Below are 23930 nucleotides of genomic sequence, written 5' to 3' on the forward strand. Positions count from 1 at the left end.
TGTTATTGCAAACAATTGCAAATATATGCCCCCTGTGTTTAGACAGCAGCAGGTTTTCCTTTTTCTTTTTTTATACACTTTATTTTGAACTTTTCATCAGCCTTAAAGGGGAAGTAACCAAGGGTAAAAAAGAAAAAGGGCACAATCACATTGGTAGATGTACAGTGTAGAGACAATCAAAGCAAGTGAATAGTCAGAACAATCGTAGGAAAACATTTGTCCAGGGGTCAAGAACAATAGACGATATCTGACGTACTCCTACATGCACAAGTCGGTGGGGGTATGCTCTCGCAATACCACAATCTCCGTAACAAGTCCAACATGGTGGGCACCGCCTCCCCAGTAGAACAATGCCGTTTCATATAAGTTTTAAGGGGCAGTCAAACTGTATCAAATTTTCCAAACCGATCATGAAAAATCGCTGGCAACTTTTCCATAGCGTAGATATTCCAAAGCTTGCCGCGCCATATATTTATGGAAGGTAACATTTGTTGCTTCCGAAATTGAGCAAACGTAGCTGCCAGCAAGAGTCAGAATATTAATTTGCCAATGGGAGATGTTAGGCTGTAGGGGTGCCAGCAACACTACAAGGGGCTGTGAGGACAATAAGATGCCTGGTATATTTTTTATATGTGCCTAAACAATGGAACAATATTCCATGGGAACAGGACCGCCACATATGAAACTAAGATCCTCTAGTTACTCTCTCCAAACACCTTCCAGCAGAGCTTTGAACTCCCATACATTGTGTGTAATCCTTCAGGGGTTGCAAGCTTTATATAAATGCAAACCTTTTCCCTCTTCTATCCCTCCGCTACACTTCTCAATCCAAATAACTGACAAACATATCCACCACTCAAATTACTTTTATATTTCACTATACTAATTCAATACTAATCCTGTATGGGTTCTGGAGTAGCTTGCTGCTCGCCACAAAAGCACTTCAACAACCCATCAGGGGTAACAAGTGCTATATAAATGCAAACTTTTTTCCCTCTTCTGTCCCTCCACTATCCTTCTGAATCCAAATGACTGACTAACATATCCACCGCTCAAAATACTTTCATATTTCACTATACTAATTCAACACTAATCCTTTATGGATTCCGGAGTAGCATGCTACTTGCCGAAAAAGTGCTGCGAATCCTCATCAGGGGTAGTAAGCGCTATATAAATGCAATTACAATTACAATACTATACAATGTTGAACACAAATGGAAGTGTGAGCGGTACCGAATTGTTGCCCAGACCTCCTTTGACACATTAATACCCACGTCTCTCTCCCTTTGGAAAGCGTACTTGTGTTTCAGTTTAGGTGGCAAGTTAGATATGTGTCGTTGAAGCCATGTTTTTCCCTTTTGAGTCGGTTTATCATAAAACATTTGTTAAGTCCCTGCCAGCTAGGTCTAGCAACCCATGGGAGCCCGTCCAGTGAAGGAGCCAAGTGAGTCTAAATTTGTCTTCCCTCCCCAAGTCCAAAGTCCTCCTGAACTACATTTCTAGAATTTAATGTTCCATCTGTAAAGAGATCACCAATTAGCGGATGGGTACCCTTATTCAAATGCTTTAAACCTGAGTCGAGGATGACATCCCAGAAGTCAGTGTTTTGTATAATCGGGCACATCGGGAGGGGGAATGTGGAAGCGCACGCCCTACTCGTGAGGTGCTGCCATTACTCTAGTAATATCTTTGATGCGGTTAAAAAAATGCCTGGTGTCAGCCTAGCTCTGAAAGGCTGCCATGGAAGGCAATGCATCGGGATTGGGGTACCAGTGCAACACGGGTCAAAGTTTGGCTGCCTGTGTATAGGCCTTGATGTTGGGAAACCCTAACACTCCCTCTGTTTATTACCAAACGTTATAGCCTTGTGGACTCTAGATTTGCAGTCCCTCCAGGCAAAAGATAACAACTTCTTTTGGATATGGGCATGGGTCTGTCAGGAAAATCATAATGGCAGTGTCTGTGTCACATACAGCAGATCTAAGATACCTCCAACCTCCCCCAGTGAGATAAGTCTTTAAACAAGATGAGGAGCACTGTGGGGACATAGTACTGGTACACGTGAAATGTCCTACTGGGAAAATAGATGCCCAGGCAGTGGTCTGGACCCAATGTCCAAGTAGATCCATTAGTCCGCAGAACCTCTTTGACATCCCGCTACTTTTCATTACACTCACATCCCAACCGACTGCATCATTGATTTTAAAGCCACAAATAGCCCCCAATAAAGGACAATTTCTACTTCAAAGCCAGGATGGATGCTTCTGGAGCAGCGAGAAAGCAGAAGACATCATGGACAAAGCGTTTTTGAATTCTTTGGCGTGTATCCGGAACCCTTTGCTAGGTGTATCCGCTTGTATTCTATGAATAAGGGGTTGCATTGAGAGAGCAAAAATCAGAGGATACGGGGCAACCTTGGCTTGTACTCCTGCTAATGAAGATAGTTGGTGATAACTTTCTGGTGATCTTAAGCTTGATAGGCGGTGTTTTAAAGTTGGTGAGAATGAAAACCTTCATTTTTGGGCCTAGGGCAGTTCTTTACAACTCTGAGTTATGTATTGCAAGTCAACTTTGTCCAAAGCCGGGAGAAGGATCATTGACCACTTTAAGCTTTCAGCAGCCTCCATGAGGGCTACTGCAAGACGCGTGCTGTCTGAAGCGTGGTGGTTCCTAAGAAACCCCTATTGCATTTGGGGATATCAAGTCCAGCCGCACTGTATGCAGGCGCAAGACCAACACCGCTGTGAATATCTTCACATCGTTATTGGGGAGGGCCATAGGTCAGTAGTAAGAACATAAGGTGAGGCTCCTCTCTGGCTCAGCCAACAGACTGAGATGTGACTACTTCATTATGTCTGTAAGCCACACTGTGGTTCGAAAATTATTAAAGACCCTTGCTTGCAGTTCTGCCTGGTGATCAGCAAACATCTTACAGAAGGGCATGGAGACACCATCAGGCTCTGGGGCCTTGCGGCCTGGTAAGCATTTAATTGCTGACTTGACCTCATCATCAGTAATGTCTTCCTGCAGTGGTGAGCAATCCACCGGATCTCAATAGCTGGAGTAAGATTCCAGATAAGGAATCGATCGATCCTGATCCGGTGGTTGCTCAGTGAGCAGGGTGGATAAAAAGACACAAAGGTGTCTACAATTCCCAGAGTGTTGGAAATTCTTCGGTCCCTATCGTCTTTGATTTTTCCTATAGGACTTATAGTCTGCATCTGTCTTAAACTATAGGCTATAAGCCTGTCCGCCATATCCCCCCTCTCGTAATAGGATTGCCCAACACAGAGCAGCTTTTCAGCCACGTCATGCATAAGCTGTTTTTCCAGCACTCCTCGCATCATACAAAGCTCTCTATAGACTCGGTTTGAGCTGCCAGTCTTATGCAAAGATTCCAGATACTTTCACTCAGTCTCTGGTTCCTGTTTCTTTTGTTTGCCAAGTCTCTCAAATGCTCACCCCTAATGAAAGATTTCCCTGCATCCCACTATACATCCAGGCTCACCAGATCATTTTTGTTCTATATAAAATATTGGTCAAAGACTTCTCGTTTGACATGGTCCCTTAATGCCACATCGGTGATCATCCAAGGCCTGCATGTGAGAGGTATTGCCACCATACATCGATCCCTTATGGCCTGCAATGAAAATGGCAGAGCGTCGGGGTTGAGACCTACCCATCATGGGCTTAAGAAGTGCATTAAAATCGCCCACTATAAGGAGTTTTCCTTGCAAAAAATACATCACCCTGGAGAAAAATATACATAGAACAAATTTTTTCCTTTTGTTCGTGGAATATAGGGAGAACAAAGTGAAAGATATACCCCCAACATATCTGTATTTACAATACCTGCCCCCCTTGTCGGAACATCCAGAGATCAGCTTGAAGTTTAGGCCACAGCTAGGGAGTATGGCTACCCAACCTTGTTTTAGTGGGGTTAGAGGTGTGAAATCAGGATGGAAACCAATAGGAGCGTAAACAAGAACTATTCCTGGATAGCAGATGTTTCTGCTGTAGGAACGCTGCGTCCACATTCTTGCTTCTAAGGCTTTGTAGGGGCGCTTTCATCTTAACTGGGGAATGTAACGCCTGGACATCCAATGTAACCAATGGTAAGGGAGGCATGAGGCATTTAAAGCGGCAAAAGGGGCCAAGTGATCCTGGCATGGTGTGGGGGAGGGGTGAGGCATGAACACAATCCTGGTCCCCAGTCTTGAATTGTGAAAACTGCCCGATCCTACAATATTTGGAGGAGAGGCACACACTGTTTATAACTATGTAGGATACTGTGTTTCTACTATCTTAAACCTTTTTAAATGAAAGCGTGCAACAGTCATGAATGCCAACTATCTTTACCCTTATTTTGTTGAAAACTGCCCTATCCGCCACTCGCCATAAGGCAGAATGCCTCCACATAAAACATCCCTCCATGTGTGAGAAAGGTCATCCCTGCTAACGGCGGGAAATAAACAACAAAAAATAAACTTTAAGAACAGGAATGTGGAAATGGCATTGTGAAAATGTCTAAAAGTACAAATGAGCATTGAATGGTTTACTCAGTTGTTGCTTAAACAACCAAGTACCAAAAGAATTTCAGGTAACTCTGGTATATGGTCTCTCTGGGGAATCTCGGGCCCCTCAGCATTACCAAGTCTAACACTAAGGATCCAAACTGGTGGGTTTGGCAGCTGTAGGCGAGCAAGTAGTAGGAGCGTAGTTGAAGGGCAAGTGAAGTAGGACTGATCAGGGTCACCCTTCAACACACAGCAAGTAAAAAAGGAGTAAAGTTCTTTTACAACACCAGGGTCGTTCGATAATGGTGGAAAAAGAAGCGGTGAGACTGTAGTGTAGAGGACAGTGCTGGGCTTTGCCATTGGACCTCAGATGAGCAGCCAGACAGTCCTCCTTCTCCTGCAAGCTCCGTAGTTGTCTGCCCTCCTTGCGAGAAGTTACGACAGAACGGGAAGCCCCAGCCATATGGGATGTTTAACGCCATTGGAAAGCAGTGACCTATCTGAAATCTCTCCATTTTGGAACCGGGTAAGTGTGACACCTCTAAATCCCATGGGTTCTTCTCTATGTGCCACCACCAGGATCCATTCCTTGCATTTAAAATAGGGAACGCTTGATAGCACATCAGTCGCTAGATTCTTCTTTTGTTCGTATGTGGAAAATACCCTATGTGTATGATCGAGGCAGATGGTGCTGAAAGAGGGCCTGCACGTTCACCTCCAGATCCTTGTTGGAAACTTCTTTTGGGATGCCTGGTATGCAAATGTTATTTCATCTGAACTCATTTTCGATGCCATCCCTTTTTCCATGAATTCCGTCTCCTTGGTATCTAAGGCATTCACTCTGGAAGCTATGTCATTATACCCGTAGCCATGAATCATTACATCGCTCCCAAAGGGATCTAATCTAGTCCCTAGATGGTTGACGGGATAGGATGTCATCGGCCCGAGTTGTGCCCACTGTTTTTATACCTTCTGAGATTTGGGCAGGTTTTTAATTGACGATCATTTTGTTGCGTTTCCTTCAGATGACACCATGTTCAATGAGCTGCAAGACCACTCCCTCCATAAACAACGAGGCACTCAGCAACTTTAGGAAAAGGAGAGGCGCCTACTTCCAACAATCCGATGACTTTACCAACAAGCGGGGCCTCCTTGAGAGGGCTCATAGTTTCACACTAGAAGTTTGCCAATTCTGTGCGAGTCTAGTGAGATGTACAGGCCTTTAAAAGTGAAAGGTCCTTAGTGTTATTACATTGCCTCGGTAGGTCATTCCCGATTGACCATGTGGGTGTGGCGTGGAAATGCACTATCTTACATGGGTTCAATCTCCAGCTGTCGCAGAGGTCCCAGTGTAGAGAGGATTAGTGGGCCCTTTGAAATATGGAGGCACACTGCACCTGCCTCCATACCTGTGCCAGCAATCCTTTAATGTCAGAGAACCTGATACAAAAGTTCCTTTTATTCATAAGCTAGACCTTTTGGATTGCCAATGCTTGTTTAACTTCCTAGGAAGGAAATCAAATTAGCATATTTGGTGTCATCATAGGAAAAGATGTCAGGCATTTGACATCATCGGGAAACATCCATTACAACGTAGTCATTATATCACAGTGCTTTTACAACGCAACTGTTACAACGCAACTGCCTTTACATCGCATGCCATTACAATGCATGCCATTACTACGCATGCCATTACAGCGCATTATAAGGAAAGTAATGGGGATTTTTTAGTTTTAAGGTGGGTATGGGTTTTGGGGTAGATGGGAATAGTAATTCTTACCTCTACACTCTCCAACACTTACCCTACTGTTGCCCTAAAAGTATTATGCATTGTAATGGTATGTGTTGTAATGGAATGCGTTGTAATGAAATGCGTTGTAATGGTAGTTTTTTAAAAATGCGTTATAATGGCATGTGTTGTAAAATCATGCGATGTAATGGTAGCTGCGATGTACAAACCGTGTTGTAAAAGCATGTGTTCTAATTGTTTGTATTGTAACGTCATATATTCCTTCTATCACACGATAAGTGAAATTATGAAATGAACACACACAACCTAACACAAAAGCTTTAATAAAGTAGTCTTGTAGCTTATAAAAGTAGCAGGGCAGCAGTCTGAGGTGTTCAACTCCATAGGTGCCAGCAGAAGAAATTTAGCCCAAAAACTTTTCGTTTTTAAATAGAATACGGGTGTATTTTTGCTTTCGCCTTCTTAAAATGTCCTTCGCTTTAAAGCAAATTATTGGACAAATTACATTCTCCATTTTTTAGGTTGAGCATTTGAGACCTCTTGTATATACTTTAGTATATACTTATTATATACTTATATGTGTAGGTACTTTGTGGGCTCTGGAGATCAGCCCTAGGACTTGTCTACTTCCGCTTAGGGACTTTTTTTTCTGTTCAACTGCCTCTATTTAACTGTCTTGATAGAAAACGACAAGCAGAGGTCAGTAAAATACCAGAATCACTTTAGCATTCTCTAGAGTCCAGTCCATAGAAATTGACTAGCACACGTAGACAATAATATATTTTTTTAAATCTTGTATTTTCAGTGAGATGACCACCAAAGGCCCTTATTTTATATTAAAAACAGAGCTTGGGACTATACCATTTTCAGCTGAAAGGCAATATTTCTCTCCATGTCTTCCCATACCTGGCGTGTCATGCAGTTTGGTGCTTACTTTCCCTCCATGTTAAAGAACAGTTGATGTTTCAGCAACCAGGCTAATGTGCTGCATAGCTAAATACATGTAAGGTCCCAATGGCGAGATTGATTGCATTGCAAATGCTTGTTTTCTAACTCTCCCCTTATTTAGTCTTTTGTGATATTGAAATGATGCAAAGTAGGCCCTCTCATCAAATCCAGGGGTTTGTGGGAGGGCTCGCCTGAAAAATCATAGATTCTGGAAGCTTCTGCGGCTCCAACAAGCAGGTTTGCACACACAGATATGAATGAAGTAGCATCTAGTCTTCAAATTGTAGCCCTTCACACCCTGTGTGACAGTTAGCGTGCTGTGAATGAGCACTTGAGCCGGCTGCCAAATGTTTGAGTCTAACAGTGAATGAGTCTTGCATTCTCGGATGTGGTGTTGCACCATTCTATTTGCTGACATCTTCTTATAACCTTATATGGACCTTGCCGCATCGTCTTCCTGGAGGCCCATTCATCTGAATCTAATTTTGTCCAAGTTAAAGTTGCTGGCTGGTAGGATTGCCACCTTTTTCAAAGAAAAATACCGGCCATGTATTCACTGTTTAAGACTCTGTAAAGGCCCGGACATGATAATTATTGAAAATAGTCTGTGTTCACTTTTAACATGACCATTCTCTCTTTCCTTACTTTAATGATCAGCCAAGGACTTCTAAGGTAGCTCTAGAACATAGTGCTTTCTTTTTTATTTAATGTTTAAAGTATGTACTGATAAGGGGAATGTACTAGCTGTTAGTGATTTTCCTTAGTTTTGTACCAGCCAAGGTATTAAAATACTGGTCTTGCAGGTAAAAGAAGTCAGGGACAACCTAAGAAGCTGGTCCATGCAGAGGTGCTGCAAAGACCTTCAGCTACTCTCCCCTTAATTCCTCTGATGATTATGTGTTAATTGGTTTTTCCGAGCTTCCAGCATTTTAAACACTGTTCATAAGTAATAGATATGTTTTTACGTTTTCTGGGCTCACCTATACACTTTGGAATTTTTTCCTGTCTTTGATTTCTTTCTGTTCCAAGCCTTTGCTCCCTCTTAGTTGGGGCCTTTATTGGCCACAGGTATCTTTACTCTTCTGACAAGAACAGCCAGGCATAAGAAATCAATCTTGAAAGTCTCAACAGGATCAATGGATCATCCATCAAGAAAGCAAACATATATTACTATTTCCAATAGATCTCCTGCTCCAAATGTCTTACTAAGAAACTTCACAGGATCCTCAGAAAATGCTGTCATCCAGAATGCACAATCACCAAGACTTCCCACTGTCAAGCTTTCTATAAAGTAATCGCAGACCTTGTTTCAAGATACCAGACGCTGGGACAGCACCTCAGGAACAAGATGGCTGACATCCAGACCAAGATTAGGAAAACTGTACCGCCTGGAAGACATTAGACCTTAGCCTTCTTCAATCAAATCTTGGTCTCCTGTTCATAGAGCTTGTTGATTGAGGGCACCCAGCTGGTTCACCGTCAGACCTGCGTCCCACTCAAATCATCAATGACATTCTACTCTCAACAATGGCTGCCACCCAACAAGGATTCTGTCAACAACTATCTAATATCAGCACATACATACCATACTGAAAATTTGCTACATAAGAGGACTCCTCAAGATGCAGATCCTTTAACCACATGACCCACTCATCTATTCCACTAATCTTCTATAGTACATTAACTGGAAACGTGATTGAAAAAGCTCCTTTCACACAGGCCTGCAACTTTCTAGGAGAAAATAACCCACTGTCAGACACAGTGGCAGTCTCGACATACAAAAAGTGAAGGGGCACAGTGGTCATGCAGGAGGGGTAGCATAGGGGTGGTAGTTTAATAATTTAAAAAAATGGGAAATCTTACCTTAAGCTGCCGGCCAACTACCACGTCGCGCCTGGTCGCGTTCTTGTTTCTCATCCCAGCAAGTACTGGGGCTGCATCAGACTCCCTATCCAATCCCAACGCTGCTCCCATGAGATGAGAGCATCACGGGGATTAGCCTGGGTGGGCTAAAAAGACACTAGCTCAGACACAGGGAGTCTGTGCTGTTTCTCTAACCCGGCTGCTCAATACGGCCAGGTTAGAGAAACCTAAGTGCGCATGTGTGTTTAGCCGGCCGAACATGTGCACTTAGAGAGTGCATATAGCACTCCTCCACCCATGGGTCAAACCCATTCCTCCCTGCACACGCTGACTGAGCCATTTGCTGAAAAATAAAACAGTAATGAAATATTGTTTTATTTTTTAGCTGGTGGCTTTGAGCCAGTAGGGCAACACTCCTCCGCCATTGGGGAGGAGCCTCCCCTTGTCAGACTACCAAACAGGGTCCACCCTAGTACAGTGCTCTCAACTTTCTTTCTCATGTCTTTCTTTCCATCTTTATTACTGTCCATATTTTTGTCCTTGTTTCTATCTTTTAATAGTTATTTCCCTTATAACGACTATCCATTCCTTTCTTTTTAATTGGGATTTCCTTTCCTTCTCGTTCTTATTACTTTCCAACTATTCTTATCGTTCCTTCTTTCTGTCTTCCTTTTCTTTTTCTTTCTCCTTTGTTTAATTTATGTTAATTTGTTGACACCCTATCTTCCTTCTTTAACTAATCCCTTATTTCCTTCTTTTTCTTTTCTTTTTTCCTATTCTGCCCTTGTTTCCATTTTTCTCACTTCCTTTCTTTCCCCTTTCCTCTTCCATATTTTTTCATCTTTCTTTACTCCTTAATTTTTTCATTGCGATCTCGCTTTATTTTTTTCGATCTTTACTTGCTTCCTTCTATTGTTCTTTTTCCTTCTTTCCATCCATGCATCCACCCATCCATCCGTCTGTCTGTCTGTCTGTCTGTCCGGCCGACCATCTGTCCACATTCAACTATGTATCCTCCTACCCTCCTTTATCTCTATTATCCACCCATACTTCCTTCTCACTACCCTTTAAATGGTCTTTTTCTTTACCCTAATTTCTTTTCTCCGTCATTCCTTCTCTACATTCATTCGTTCTTCTTTTTCTACATCAGTCTACTACTCTCTTTTTCCTTCATTCTCTCTGTCCATCATCTAGCTATCCCCCACTCCACCCATTTACTTTCTCTGCATCTGTCCATGCATCCTTTTCTCCATATATCATCCATCTTTCCCTCAATCCATTCTTCATTCTGCCTCTTAATCCATCCTTCCACCCATCCACCCATCCAGCTACCCACCCATCCATCCATGTTCACTCACTCAGCAACTCCAACATACTATCCTCTCACAGTGGTATTTGAGAGCTTATGTTGGGAGTTCTACATCTCTGATAAAAAGGAGATATAAAGAGCAAGTTAAAGTTTTGTAATACACAGAACTGCCAGTGTGGCATCCATGCCTAGCTCTAGCTGATACGTGTGGTTGGTTGTCATGACGCCCTTACTGACATCTGTGAGGTAGAAGTGTGGCATAAATCACTATCAGAATAAGGTGAATTTTTAGGGCTAGGTAAAACAGGTATTAGCAAGCCAATAGGTCTGGCATTGGGTGCCAGCCTTTTGGCTTTGTCAATGCTTGTCTTATTTTTGTTGGGGAAGCTGCTGGGTCCTGGCAATCTAAAATAATTTGGGATGTGCTCTTTGTGAATGGGCAGAATGCTGTCACTCACAGTGAAGATAGACAACGCTAAAGTGGGATGACTTATTGGCCCACGCTGTATGCCGAAGAGAGCGGAAGAAAAATGCGAATGACATAATAACCGACCGACCAATTAATAAAAGGGCTGGCTAAAGGCACCCTAAAGTAAGTAAATTAAAAGGCCTTCGCTAATGCCAGAACTAATAAATACTCATTCTTGCTGTAGTATCCTGGTTTCATTGTGGTTCATGCTCTGCCAGCGAGGTTCTCTCAGAATGATGTAATATGGAATGTTGGGAGTGAGAGGCTAAGATTGAGAAGGGCTGAGCAGCTTGGTGGCTGCTCCTGGTGGGGCTGAACATGTGGACATGTAACGTGCACAATAAATACTACTGAAATACCACTACCAGTCTGGACCAAGTTACTACACTTGCTCACTACATTCAGGATAGGCTACTAAAATAATAAAATAATAAAGCTTGTTACGGTTTCTAGCACTTAGTCTTTTTAATGAGTGGGCACCTTCTTCCTTTGCATTGAGATGTTCATTACTTAGGTATACACACTGTACACACACTGTTGTTATTTCACACCAGCAATCATTTGTTAAGGCTTTGTTTATATGACAACCTAAGTCAAGACCTATACAACAGGAGATTTACTTTACAATGTAGTAGTTTACCACAGTTATATGAATTGATGCAAGAAGGATAATAATGAGTCAGCCCTAAACCATCATGAAAGCAGCATGGCAGAGTTCTATGCCACTTCGTCAAACGTTTAAAGCTATACAGAAAAAGAACAGACTTTCACATCTGCATGAGTTCCAGTCTTAGGCGGATGTTGAGGGCCAGGCAATAAGCTGTTTGGATTCAGGAATCATTCTTTCATGCAGCCTTTTCAATTTCACAATGATGAAAACAAGCGCTTCTCATTCGCTGCGTCTCATCATTTGGATTGCAGATGCTTTCTTGAAAGTGTTTCAGCTGTAGACAAAACAAAATACCTTGTTAATGATTTTACACAGATAAAGAAGGGACGCCAAGTTAGGGGAGGTTTGAGTCCAGAAAGGCGATATAAACACCAAAGAAACTCCTGTATAACCTTTGGCTTAGATGGCCACAATTCCAGACTAATTAATGACTGGCAGAAATGACACACATACAAGCATTTGTTACTCGTCACATCGTTTTTCAAACACATGCTTACCTCTCACTCTCAATCACAGTGTAGATGGGCAACAAGTACCTCCTGTTGCCTAGTATTAGTACATCAAGTCACCAAGAAATGAACTCTGAGGGTACGTGCAACATGCATTTAGGTCAGCCTAAAGGCAGCTTTAGCTGTCTGCCAGCTTCATGTCATAGCAAAAAATGCAATGCACGGGAGGGGGCGGGGGGCAGTGTTGATTTGGGATCATAATCATTGTGTTTTTTCATTAGTGAAAGGGTCAAAGCAGCCCCTCTTTTGAAATCGCACTAAGAGGCTTCCCCAAAATAGAGAGGTCAGAGTGTGTGAGTCAAAGAGTTAGCAACTTTGCTACCCCGTCGCTGCAAGAAAATCCCCTTGAGGTGGTGTAACAAAGGGGCACATGTATCAACACTGTAAATTGCAAAAACCTAATTGCAAATTCCTGAGAATCGCGATTAGGTAATCGCAATTTACAATGCATGAAACTCAAAGAGTTTCAGATTGCGTTTCCTAGGGGGTCGCATATCGCTCTACCTTATTAATATTAATGAGGTAGATGCACTTTGCGACATCCTAGGAATCGCAAAAATCACAGGGATGGTGGTTTGCTGGGGTCAGCAGACCACCATGTCCGTGATAGTTTTTAAAAGGAAAATGAGATGCTTTCTAAAAGTTAAATGAAAAGTTTTCTTTTCATTTTGTAAGAGCAGGCAGTGATCCGTGGGACCACTGCCTGCTCTTAAAAATGCATTCACAACCATTCACAAAGGGGAAGGGGACCCCCTTCCCATTTGTGAATGGGTTACCACCTACTTGAAGTAGGTGGTAATATGCGAATGTTTTGCAACTGCATTCACGGTCACAAAACATTCATGCATAATGTTAGGATTCGGTATTTGGAAGGGATGCCCTTAACACGCCCCTTTCAAATACCGAATTGCAAAACCCAATTTGCGATTCGGTAACAGGTTACCGAATTGCAATTTGGGTTTCATGCATGTGAAAAGCCTTTTTTGTATTCACAAATGGCCGATCCTGCGAATCGGCCCGTTTGCGAATACAAAAACGCTTCATGCCCCAGAAATCGCTCTGCCACACTGATTGGATGCTCATGCGAGCTCACTCTCTGTCTGAGGTATGCGTGTAGGATGTCTATGATCTTTGCCTTAACTGTGAGCTCTGTTTTTGTGCCTCCCACAATGGGTAATACCAGGATTATCATCAAGATGGGTTCTTGTGTCCCACATTATCCTGGTTAACAGAGGGAGATAATGCAGGGTGCTTTAATCCGCATGTGCCAAGTAAGTCAGTGGTGAATATGCACTGTGGAACAACAATCTTTATGGCCACTAACCCCTACAGAAGCAGGGAGCTTTATCAGCCCCCTACCAATTGGTTGTTTATGAGTCACTATCATCTTCACATTTCAGCTCTAGTCCCCAGGCCCGGGCGGTTCTATAGGGTTGCCACCTTTCTTGCTAAATATATGTTCATAAGGGTAATGACCATATGGGTATATGGTCATTCTGGGACAGCCAAGAGCTGATCGATTAAAAAAGAATTCCTGTAAAATTGTCAGGTTTCTTTCATAACCTAGCAATTAACCCTCTGTTAACTCTAATCTCTAATCATTCGGAAATTATTTAGACAGCTCTCAACTACTTTTTAACTTGCTGTTTTATGTCTATGTTTCAGAAGGGAAAAATACCGGGGGATATTCTCAAGAACGTGTGATAATCATCGCAAAATTAGCTTAACGCAACTTTGCATATCGCAATCTACCGCGGGAAAATAACAGTATTAACGTTGTAGTCTCAACCCGGCGGCACCATGCGATAGTCTCACGATAACGCGTCAAATGACCGTGCTAAAATCAACACGACGGTGCAAAAATTCGAAACACCAACGCGAAAAAAGTTGCAATGAGGCCAATCACGATACAAAATTCAGCGATAACCAGCGACAGGCCTGCAATTCCCACCCGTCATGCGGAAAAATGCACTATAAAAGCAGAACAAGAAAAACACACCAAAAACCAAATAAACTGCGTAGCAACATGGATGCACCCGGACCGAGTGCCCAGGTCAACGCAAACCCCTCAAGCCCCACAGACCACCAGCAAGGAACCTCGGGGTCGGGGAAGGCCAAGGAGAAGAGGAAGAACGCGGTTCAGTCCGCATGACAACCGGATTGTCGTCACGGAGGTTACAGAACACCAACAACAACTGTCCGTCACCTCCACAGTGTCATTGGCAACACAGACGGAAAAATGGCATTCCATCATGAATGCAGTTGCAGTGCCGAGGAGGCCAAGATGCGCTGGCATGATGTGAAAAGCCAAACCAAGCAGAAACCCGCTGCCAAGAGGATGGCAGCAACGGCGAATGGACGTGAGAGTCCTGCGCCACAGGAGGAGCTGGAGCAAATGGTGGCCACAGCCATCAGTGTGGAGACAGTGGCAGGAATTGGGGGACCGAACACTGCACAACATGATCTGACACAACAGCAACAGGGTGAGTAATGACCAGGGACTAAGGGTGCGGGGGGAGTTGGGCACAAAAGCACACATGCACAATTAAGTAGAGCACAGTGCACACCAACAATGACCCTGGATCATGTCCCTGATCCCCGTGGCACACTGCAGCACACATACAAACATCAAGTAGGCCCCCGTCCACCATGTGCCCAAAGGGGTCCCACCCCACACATCACCAATTCCACAACACTCACATGCACCCGTGTGAAACACAGCAAAGATGCGTATTTGTGAGCCACACTGACAATGCAAGTGACACTAAATGATGAGCAGCATGGCTGGAGTACAATCACCATGACATCGTACATGCCATGACACTGAGGTGGCTGAGCGTGGAACACATCCGTAAAGGAGCAGGTCACACTCTGACGCATCCACGTGCGCAAACAACCACTGAAGTCAACAATATATCTGCAGACAAACAATGCACAAGAGTACAAAAACCGTCCAAGAGCACAAATGACCCCAGTTGCCAATATCACAGCACCTTAAAAGAACAAAAGTCAAAGGCACACCGCATCCAAGGGATAAGGGGCAGCAAAATCACAGCTGCAGGGATGTCCCTCCCACAATGCAGCACACACACATAGCAATTACAGCACATCCACATTGACGACACAGTGCAACACTTACACTGTAGAACAGAAGACACAACTGGGTCAGCATGTGCGTAGAAAATGGCCAATGACATCTGACATAGCAGGAAACTGTGAGATGAAAATGTACGTATACAATCTCACCTACGTCATGTAGTTCAAATGTCCACTGTCCTGCATCAAATAGTCCGCTCCTCCCAAACAGTCACAATGTACATTGTCATGCAGTCTGTATGTAAACTTGAACAATGCATCAACATACATGCCAACACAATGTCAACAAGCATCTCCCCTTCACATTGCAGAGACAAACAACACCTCCAGCAGAGCAGACCACACAACTCATCAGAGATGCTCAAGAGGACCTCCACACTTACGACACCGATGCCCTACAACAGTACATGGACATCTTAGGCAATCGACCTCCAGGAGCAGGGCAGCCTAGCTGCATGGAGGATACCCCACCCCCTGCACAGACCACACAGCTGGACGCACCCACCGCCACGGCTGGCTCCTAGCAGCCCACCGAAGCACACATCGCATTCCAAGGCCAGGTGTCAGAGTGCCAGAAGGGGATGGCCGAACAGGTGCAGGTAGGGATCGACCTCATGGAAGCCGAACTAGATCACATACGTGGGTGTCTAAGTCCCATGAGGGACCACCTACACTCCCCAACGGAGGCTACACGATAACAGTGACACATGCCTTTGAACATTTCCAGTACTGAATCACACCCAGAGCCACGGGATAATCATCCACCCCCCCACACTGGATTGGCATACGCCGGCCCAGTTCACTCCTCTTACATATTGAGTGAGGGACGAAAAAGCTAAATGTGCAAGGTCTCACCCGCTGCCTGCGGTGACATGGCTATGTTCGCTGTACACGGCACAAGGTAATGTTGTAGGGCCCGGGGCCCTAATGCATACATCATGAGGACACGGACACACTTACATAGTTAGTTGAACTGGCTACGGGCTTGTGCGCTCGACACCTTTATTGCCAGGGTCACATGTACAGTGACGCCTGTGTTGGATGTGTGTGGGGTGAGTGTAAGCCAGCCCTCATGGAGTCGTTGGTGCTGGCAACAACTTGAACAGTGATCACAATTAAAGCGGAAACAGAAAACACAAGCAAAAAATAAACAACAGTGCAGCTTCATGCTGGTAGCCGGAGAAAGTACAGCGTTCGCCCAATATGCAACCAGAATGGTGCATGAGTTGTGGTGCACTGAGTTAGTGGCACCTGAAGAGCTGAGCAGGGTATCAAGCTGATGATGGCACCCACGACACGTGTGAGCAACTCTGATAGTCTGGCAGTAAGACACCTGTGACTCTGGCACCTGTTGTTTGGAGTTGGTCCTGGCGGTGGTGGCGTGTGCATCCTGCGGTGATGTGACGTCCGGGCAGGTCAGGACTCGATTTGATGTGTGAGCCCAGGTGGACCGCAGTTGAGGCCGGAGGCAGCGGACAGTGCAGGGCCACAGACACATGGCATTGATGCCCCCATGTCCATCGAACCAGATGCCATCCAATATTCTATCAGACAGGGTCCATGGCTTGAGCTGCACAGAGTTAGTGGCGCCGGATCCACTGCGGCCGACACAGGCACACCGCCACGGGATGGTGACTTGCGGTGTTGTGAGATAGGGCCACGCAAGCTGAGTGGGTCCTCGACGATGTCGAAGGTGCATATAGCGGAGGGTTGCGGGGGACAGTGGAAGGTGTCCTCCAGGGCATGATGCAGAGGGCAGAGCTGGCCGTAAGCCACAAATGGGCGAGTGGAATGCTACAGCCTCGTTTTTGCCACAAAGTCAGAATCACCGACATGATGATGAAGACAACCCCCAGTCCATAGACTAAATCGCCACCAAAGTTCAACCAGAAAGTGTCCATGGATGTCAGGGAACAGACTTAGTGGCACCTGAGCTGAAAGGGGATGCAGTCTGCGATGAGGTCTGTACAATGATATGAAATCTGCCATACATAAATCAAGACTGAGATCCCAATGTGTGTCTTACTCGACCGCAGTGTAGGCCCGAGGCAGTGGTCAGCAGGGGCCCACAGCCATGTGTCGTTGGCTCGCGATGCACAGAGTTAGTGACACCAGAGCAGTTGTTGGCAGTGTTCGATCAACTCCGTAATGATGATCCTTTTTTCCTCCAGACCCACGCATCTTCCACTTACACCTCTCCTTGTGTGCAATGATATGAACTCTGCCATACACAAATCAAGACTCAGTTCCAAGTGACCTACTTGACCGCTGTGTAGGACGGAGGCAGCGGTCAACAAGGGCCGACCACTGTCCCGCAAGCCCCTCCTGGAACTCTTAACACACGACGTTGAAATGGCATGTGGGGATGACTTGTGGTTGACGGAGGTAGAAGCACCAGGGCTGAGCGGGTGTTCAGCCAGCGACAATGCCGTGTCCTGCCTGGTACGGACTGGATTGGATTGGCGTGAGACCTGCAGGACCGCAGTGTAGGCCGAAGGCGTAGTCATCAAGGGCTCACAGACACTTGTGGTTGGGATGCTATGCACAGACTTGGTGTCACCACATCGAAGGGAGTATAGTCATTTAAACTCTGCATTGATATGTGTACTCGGCCATTGTATAATCAAGACTCTGTTCCAAATGTGTGACCTACTTGACCGTAGTGTAGGCCGGAGGCAGCGGTAGAGTACGTCAACGGGAAAGGAGTACAGCGGGCCTGGGTCGCAGAGGCCATGATGGTCTCAGTAGGCTGCCAAGGTCGCGGGCCTCGGGCTTGGAGCTTGCACTGGCACGTGGTGGGCCCTCTCTGACACACGCCGCTGTCGGCAGGTGAGCAGTGAGGCCTGGCTGCGCAGGGGCGGGCAAGACGGGTTCAGGGACCAGCAGCCCGGGATGCAGCAGACGCACAGGATCGCAGGCAACACCGCTCACGGCGATAGCGTCGGCCTCGTGGCGGGGTGGGAGGCGCTGCCCTGGCAGACATGTTGGGCATTCCGGAAGAGAACCAGGCCCAGTGCAATATGATTTTTTTTCACACCCCTACGCTGGCCTGGCGTACGCCGGGCCGGCCCACTATGCACACGCTTCCAGGGAGGTACGTCACAAGCTACATTTCCGCGATCTTCCCCACTGGCTGGGATGACATGGTTGCGTCCACTGTCCACTACACTCCAAACACCAGCAGTGCATGTAGACATGGATATGTCTGTGGTATGCATACTGCAGTCTGTCCAGCACATCTCTGCCACACTTGGCATTGTGTACATTCTCATTCATGGGTCACTTGCCTCCTTCACACATGCCTGGTTCCCACCTCTCTCCACATTCCGCTATTGTGTGTCTGAGGTGCCATTCCATTGGAGGCTCATTTACATGGCTAGCCCAGGTTGCGACAATAAGTTGTGCTGTCGTGTCTGGTAGGTGGGCATGTTGTTTGGCATGTTGTATGTGATTTGTAACGTGTGCATTGCTAGAGTTGTGAGTTGCATGATTGTAGAGTTGAGGTGTGTCGTTTGTTCATTCTGTACTTCCCAACGAACAGTGCATTCCCATAGGTGCCATCCTGGAAGCGCTGGTTGATGATGGACTGTCGGAAGATGAAGGACTCATGCATACTGCCTGGCCAGTTGGCGACGACATGGGTGAAGAGTCACCGGTGGTCCACTATTGCCTGCACATTGATGGAATGCGTGTGCTTTCTGTTGCGGTAGTTGTGTGCATTGTCATCAGGGGGCACAAGTAGGACATGTGTGCTGTCGATTGCCCCAACACGTGCAGAAATCCAGGTATGGCGTATGGTCCTTGCTTGGTCTCCAGCTGTTCCTGCACATTGTGGGGGACGTATAGGTACTGGGGTACCAAGCTGATGATGGCATCCAGGACAGGTGTGAGGAATTTGGATGGGGCTGGCTGTGAGACTCATTCGACTCTTGCAGTTGTTGGTTGGGAGGTACCAGAGGCCAACAGGTGCAGCACAGCCAGCAGCTTTGTCTGAGGTGGGATGTTGGTTGTCCGCTGTGTTGGTACCGTCAGCCTGTGGGCAATGATGGTCAGGATGCGTAGGATGGTTGTCCTTTTGGGCCTGTAGTGGGCAATGACATTGTCTGGTGTTAGGTTTGTGAGGCTGGTGTGTTTCCTGAAGGTCCGCTGTCTTTGTCCGCACTGCCTCTGTGGTGGTCTGGGGAGGGGGGTGGGGTCCTGGGGTGGTGGCGGTGGGTGTTGTGGCCCTGTTGGGGCTCTGAGCTGCATGTTCAGTGGCTCCATGGCATCTGTTGGTCTTCAAGTGTGGCTGTGGGCTGGGCTCCCTTTTCTGGTGCCGGTTGTCGTCCGACTTTGCACCAGGTCATAGCAGGTGTTAATTTCCTGCTGCTAACGCGCCTTATCGCATGTTTTGTGGTCGTATCGCCGATCTGGCTGGTCGTTGAGAATGTTGCAGTGTGGTGTTGTCGCGGCTTTTTGCTCGGGAACGCCTACTCTGCATCTCATGAGCGATAGTTGCCGGGGTCATCTGTGGCGATGTTTTTTGCGGATGCTATCGCCGGTAAACTGGTGGTATCGACTGTTTGCACCAGCTTGTGAATGGGGCGATAAATTTATCGTGACTTTGGCTGCGATAAAGTGCCGATAATTCGGCAATATGTCCTTGAGAATATGCCCCAACGGATATCCTTGTTTTCGCCCAATATTTGTAACTGGCCTGGGCTTAAATATACAGGCCAGGCTGGAAATAAAAATGGAGATTGGTAACCCTAGTGCTGCATAACCGAAGGACGGAAGCAATTTTGAGAGGAGAATGAAAAAGGGAAGAGAACAAAACAGGGCAGTCATCTTTAAACAAGTTTTTTCAAAGAAACGATGAGTGATCATTTGAATAGGACTGCGTGTCCTCTGCATTGGCACACCTTTAGCGATCGGAATGGCCATCTTGAATGCGAATAAATGCATCACTGGACAATTCAAGTGGGGCTAATTATAGTTTAAAGAAACAATATTAATGCATCCCAAAGAAATATTGTTCTAAGTAGGTTTAGATACTGTTTACTGTTGGCAAAGCAAGAATCATGTGAGTGAAAGCATGGCAGCAGAATCTAATGAAGTCTTCAACTTAGTATCAGAATTTCTGTGTTTTGCTTCCCAGTGCTTACACCTAGTAAGATGTGACGTCTACACATTGACAGAGTCAATAGCCTTGGCTTTACTATTCTAATAAAGCCAAGTATAAAATACTGCTTTCAGATGTCGATACATTACAGCCAGACCCATTGGTTTTGCCAGTGCTTGTTACAACTGGTAGAAGATACTTAGTTTCTTGTAATACCTGGTTATACCACTAAACCTTCTCAGAAAATGGCCCTCTGGTTGCAGATACAATAAAAGTGGAATATATTCTGTGAATAAAAATGACAATAAACAGATAAGTTTTTGCATCCACATGTTTTATGTATTTAATGTAAATCTCTTTCAGAATTACCTGACTGATTACACTGTGCTGTAACATGCAAATGGATTTCCGCTTTTTGTAATGAACTGCAACAGTACAATAAATAGACATACTAACATAAATATGTCCTTCTTGGCAAAATGAGTCAGTTTTCAGGGAGACGTTCAGAAACAAGAGGGATTAAATGGTAGTTATCAATGTAATAGTTTAACGAGCAGTTATATTTCTCCTCAGTGACATGGCTGTCTCTGGAAGCAGACATTGTGACATTATAACTAACTGTGATCAATTATTACAGCATAGTAGCAACATACTTTTATTTTACAGCAGGCCAGCAGTCGTGACATAATTAAACTGTATTAAAGAAATTAGAAACACGTTTTATATAGTTTTTACAGTCTGCCAAGTTTATTCAACAATTCATCCCCACCACTGGAATTTCATTTAGAGGAAGAAAATGCAAAAAATTAACAAAGTAGAGTTTGTGGAACAATAAATGCTTAAGTAGACTTTATTCACCTCTGTCAAGAGTGGTTAATTTACCGTGCTAGCCTTAGCTGAAGGCGAGGGTGCACACAGTGGGGATCTGGGCATCATTATGAGAATAAAGATAAAAGGACGCCCGTCCTCCAGCATCAAACCCAGACATAAAGGAATATTGTTCCCTTATAATACAAGCTTTAGCTCATTACGACCAGTGACCATGGAAAAGCTTAAAAGTAAGCAAACAATAGTAGTCACTATACACATTCTGATTGTCCCTGATAATTTCAACATTTAGTAGAGGGGTTAATGATTATTAATACCTAAATGAGTATATCATTAATTTAACACACTCCTTAATTAAAGTTATAAAAACTAAAGGAATCGTGCAATATCTTGGCTTTGGGTCCTATTTAGAAGCAGAATTGCAATGGAAAACAGTGTCATTATTTTGAATTGTGTGATTTAGCATTGATATTCTTTGCAATTATGTGTTATTCACATGATCACAATTCCAATAGAAGGTATTGTGTTATTAGGTAGACACAATTTACCAATAGCTAGAATTTACAAAAAGGCAATTTCCCATCTCAAAGCAATCTTATGAGTAGCCGGTAAACTTTTCAATTTCCCCCCTGCCATGTCATTACCATTATCAATGTCTCAATAATTCCATGGTGGGGTAAATAACAGGATTTGCATGTTTAGGGGAACAACATGCCAAAGGAAACTGTTTCTGTGCCTATTTCCACGTTTCCCATGTTTTGTTCCACACAGAGAGTTCAGCTACTTTCAGCAGCTACAATCTCAGTGTAAAAAAACACATTAACTTGTAATTCCAATGGGCCAGATAACTTTTGTTACCAGGCCCTTCGGAATTTACAGGGCACTCATAATAAGAGGCTTAAGTGTGCGCTCTACTCACTGCACCATGGTAGGAGCACATTTCTGGCATTCACCCAAAGCACCACCTAGAATTCTGCCTCCACATTCTTGCGCACATGGACAACCATGCTCTACATTGCTTGCCTGCCTAACTCCTGATAAACACAATTTCCTTCACATTCTCTGATATGCTGTATCAAGCCCCCTACAGCATGAAAGGATTCCCATCACTGAAACGGCATATTACTCTCCCTACACAGGTCGCTCGAACACCCTCTTATTAATGTGTAAATGAACACCCATTCCCCTGATTAATAACAGTATGGTCAGCACACTACTGGCAGAAAGCTCAGAAATTCATAAACTTTATTTACTATTTATTATTATTGATAAGTTTTATATAGCGCTAGCTAAACCAGAGGTATCAGAGCGCTTTACATATAATGCGATATCATATGAATGAAGTACATGCATAAATACAGACAATGAAAGTCGTTAGGCAGCAAAGGTAGTTACAGTATGCAGACATATGAACAACATGAGCTAATAGAGTACAAGACATAGTAGACAGCTGAAACAATACATTTACCGCCACAACTGGTCAAGTCAGAATGGGCGTGAGATTTGGGAACCTAGCTCAGTTAGGTTGTGTGTTAAAGTATTTGTTGAGCAGTAGGTGTTTAAGGTCCCGTTTGAAGCCAGAAAATGAGGGGTTGCAGCGCAGGTCTCTCGGGGTGACTTCCAGATCCTGGGAGCATTTCCAGAAAATTAGTATGTCTGGGTGGATTTATTTTTCAGTTTGGAAGGTATGAGAAGAAGGTAATTTGAATGCTGTGGTACTGCATTGTCATTTACAGATAGCATATTTTCCAATGAAATAGCTGCAAAACCTTCCCACTAACATGTAGTTAATGGGAAGTAATAGCACATAACATTTTTGGGGAAATTTGGTTTCAGCTAAAATATTTAAAATGTGCACATCACCAAGTAATTTGTTTTGATCCTATAAAAATATTTTTTTCATCACAGAATTACAAAAATGGGTCTTCGTACCTAGTGAAATATATTTGAAATGTTTGAACAGTTCACTTAGTTATTTCAGTGTTGTTAGAAAAAAGCCTGCCATCTTGCAGCCTTTCATTTAACCTGCTTTGCACGGTTCAATAGTCACACAGTTCACTTTACAAAATCCTCTAACTTAAGTCACAGAAACAAAAATAAATGTAATTAGATAAGCTGACTTTTGACCACTGTCTCTGAAAGCCAGCAAATGTGACAAGACAACAAGATTCAATTACATTTGTATTGCTCTTTCACTTTCTTAGTAATAAAGATGCCTCTAAATCTTTGCTATCTTGTCACATTTGCTGTGCCCTCAGAAACAGAGGTCAAAAGTCAGTTTGTCTTCCCTGAAGTTAGAAGATGTTCAACTGCCAGAAAGGGTGAGTAATCCATAAAAACAGCTTGTCCTGAATAAATCTTGCTCAACAATGCGAGTGGGCGAGTGGATTTTTCGAGCCCTGTAAATGTACTTATGAGGCATGCTTTAGAATATTAAACCTGAACCTGTTAGGAGCGCTCAGCAGACCTCTGAAAGAGTATGTGGACTAAGTACTCACAGGTCTCTGAAAGATTACGGCAGTCCTCAAAAAGTCAAATAAAGACTATATCCACCCCTCAGCAGAACTTAGAAATTCTGAGTACCTCTACCTTTTAACAGACCCTTGAAAAAGTATGTGGGTGCAGGCTTGTGAGAACTGCAAGCAATTGGTGATAGTTGACCCACTGTTTGAAACTAAAAGACAAAGGTACCTATGCCTCAGTCCTACACACATTTTAATACATTACACACTTACACCACAGCACAGTGGAATACCAGCTGTATGTGCTAAAGAACTTGGTGTGGCTGCACCAATGGAGAGAGAGGAAAATTATCTGGTCATCTCCTCCATATCATAACATGCATACACATGAAAATAAACTTGCATGGA

The 23930-nt window shown here is 44.4% G+C and overlaps 1 protein-coding gene across 4 annotated transcripts in view; it reads right to left on the reverse strand.

The window, feature by feature from the left end:
• Positions 1-11400: 11400 nt before the first annotated feature.
• ABHD6 (abhydrolase domain containing 6, acylglycerol lipase) overlaps positions 11401-23930 on the reverse strand; it is a 240573-nt gene continuing 228043 nt past the window's right edge. For all 4 annotated transcript variants that reach the window (XM_085624756.1, XM_085624755.1, XM_085624754.1 and 1 more), the window contains exon 13: positions 11401-11800. The gene's annotated coding sequence lies outside the window, so the exon portion shown is untranslated. The remainder of the gene's footprint in view (positions 11801-23930) is intronic.

This window comes from Triturus cristatus, chromosome 9 (genome assembly GCF_964204655.1).
Source record: "Triturus cristatus chromosome 9, aTriCri1.1, whole genome shotgun sequence".
NCBI lineage: Eukaryota > Metazoa > Chordata > Amphibia > Caudata > Salamandridae > Triturus > Triturus cristatus.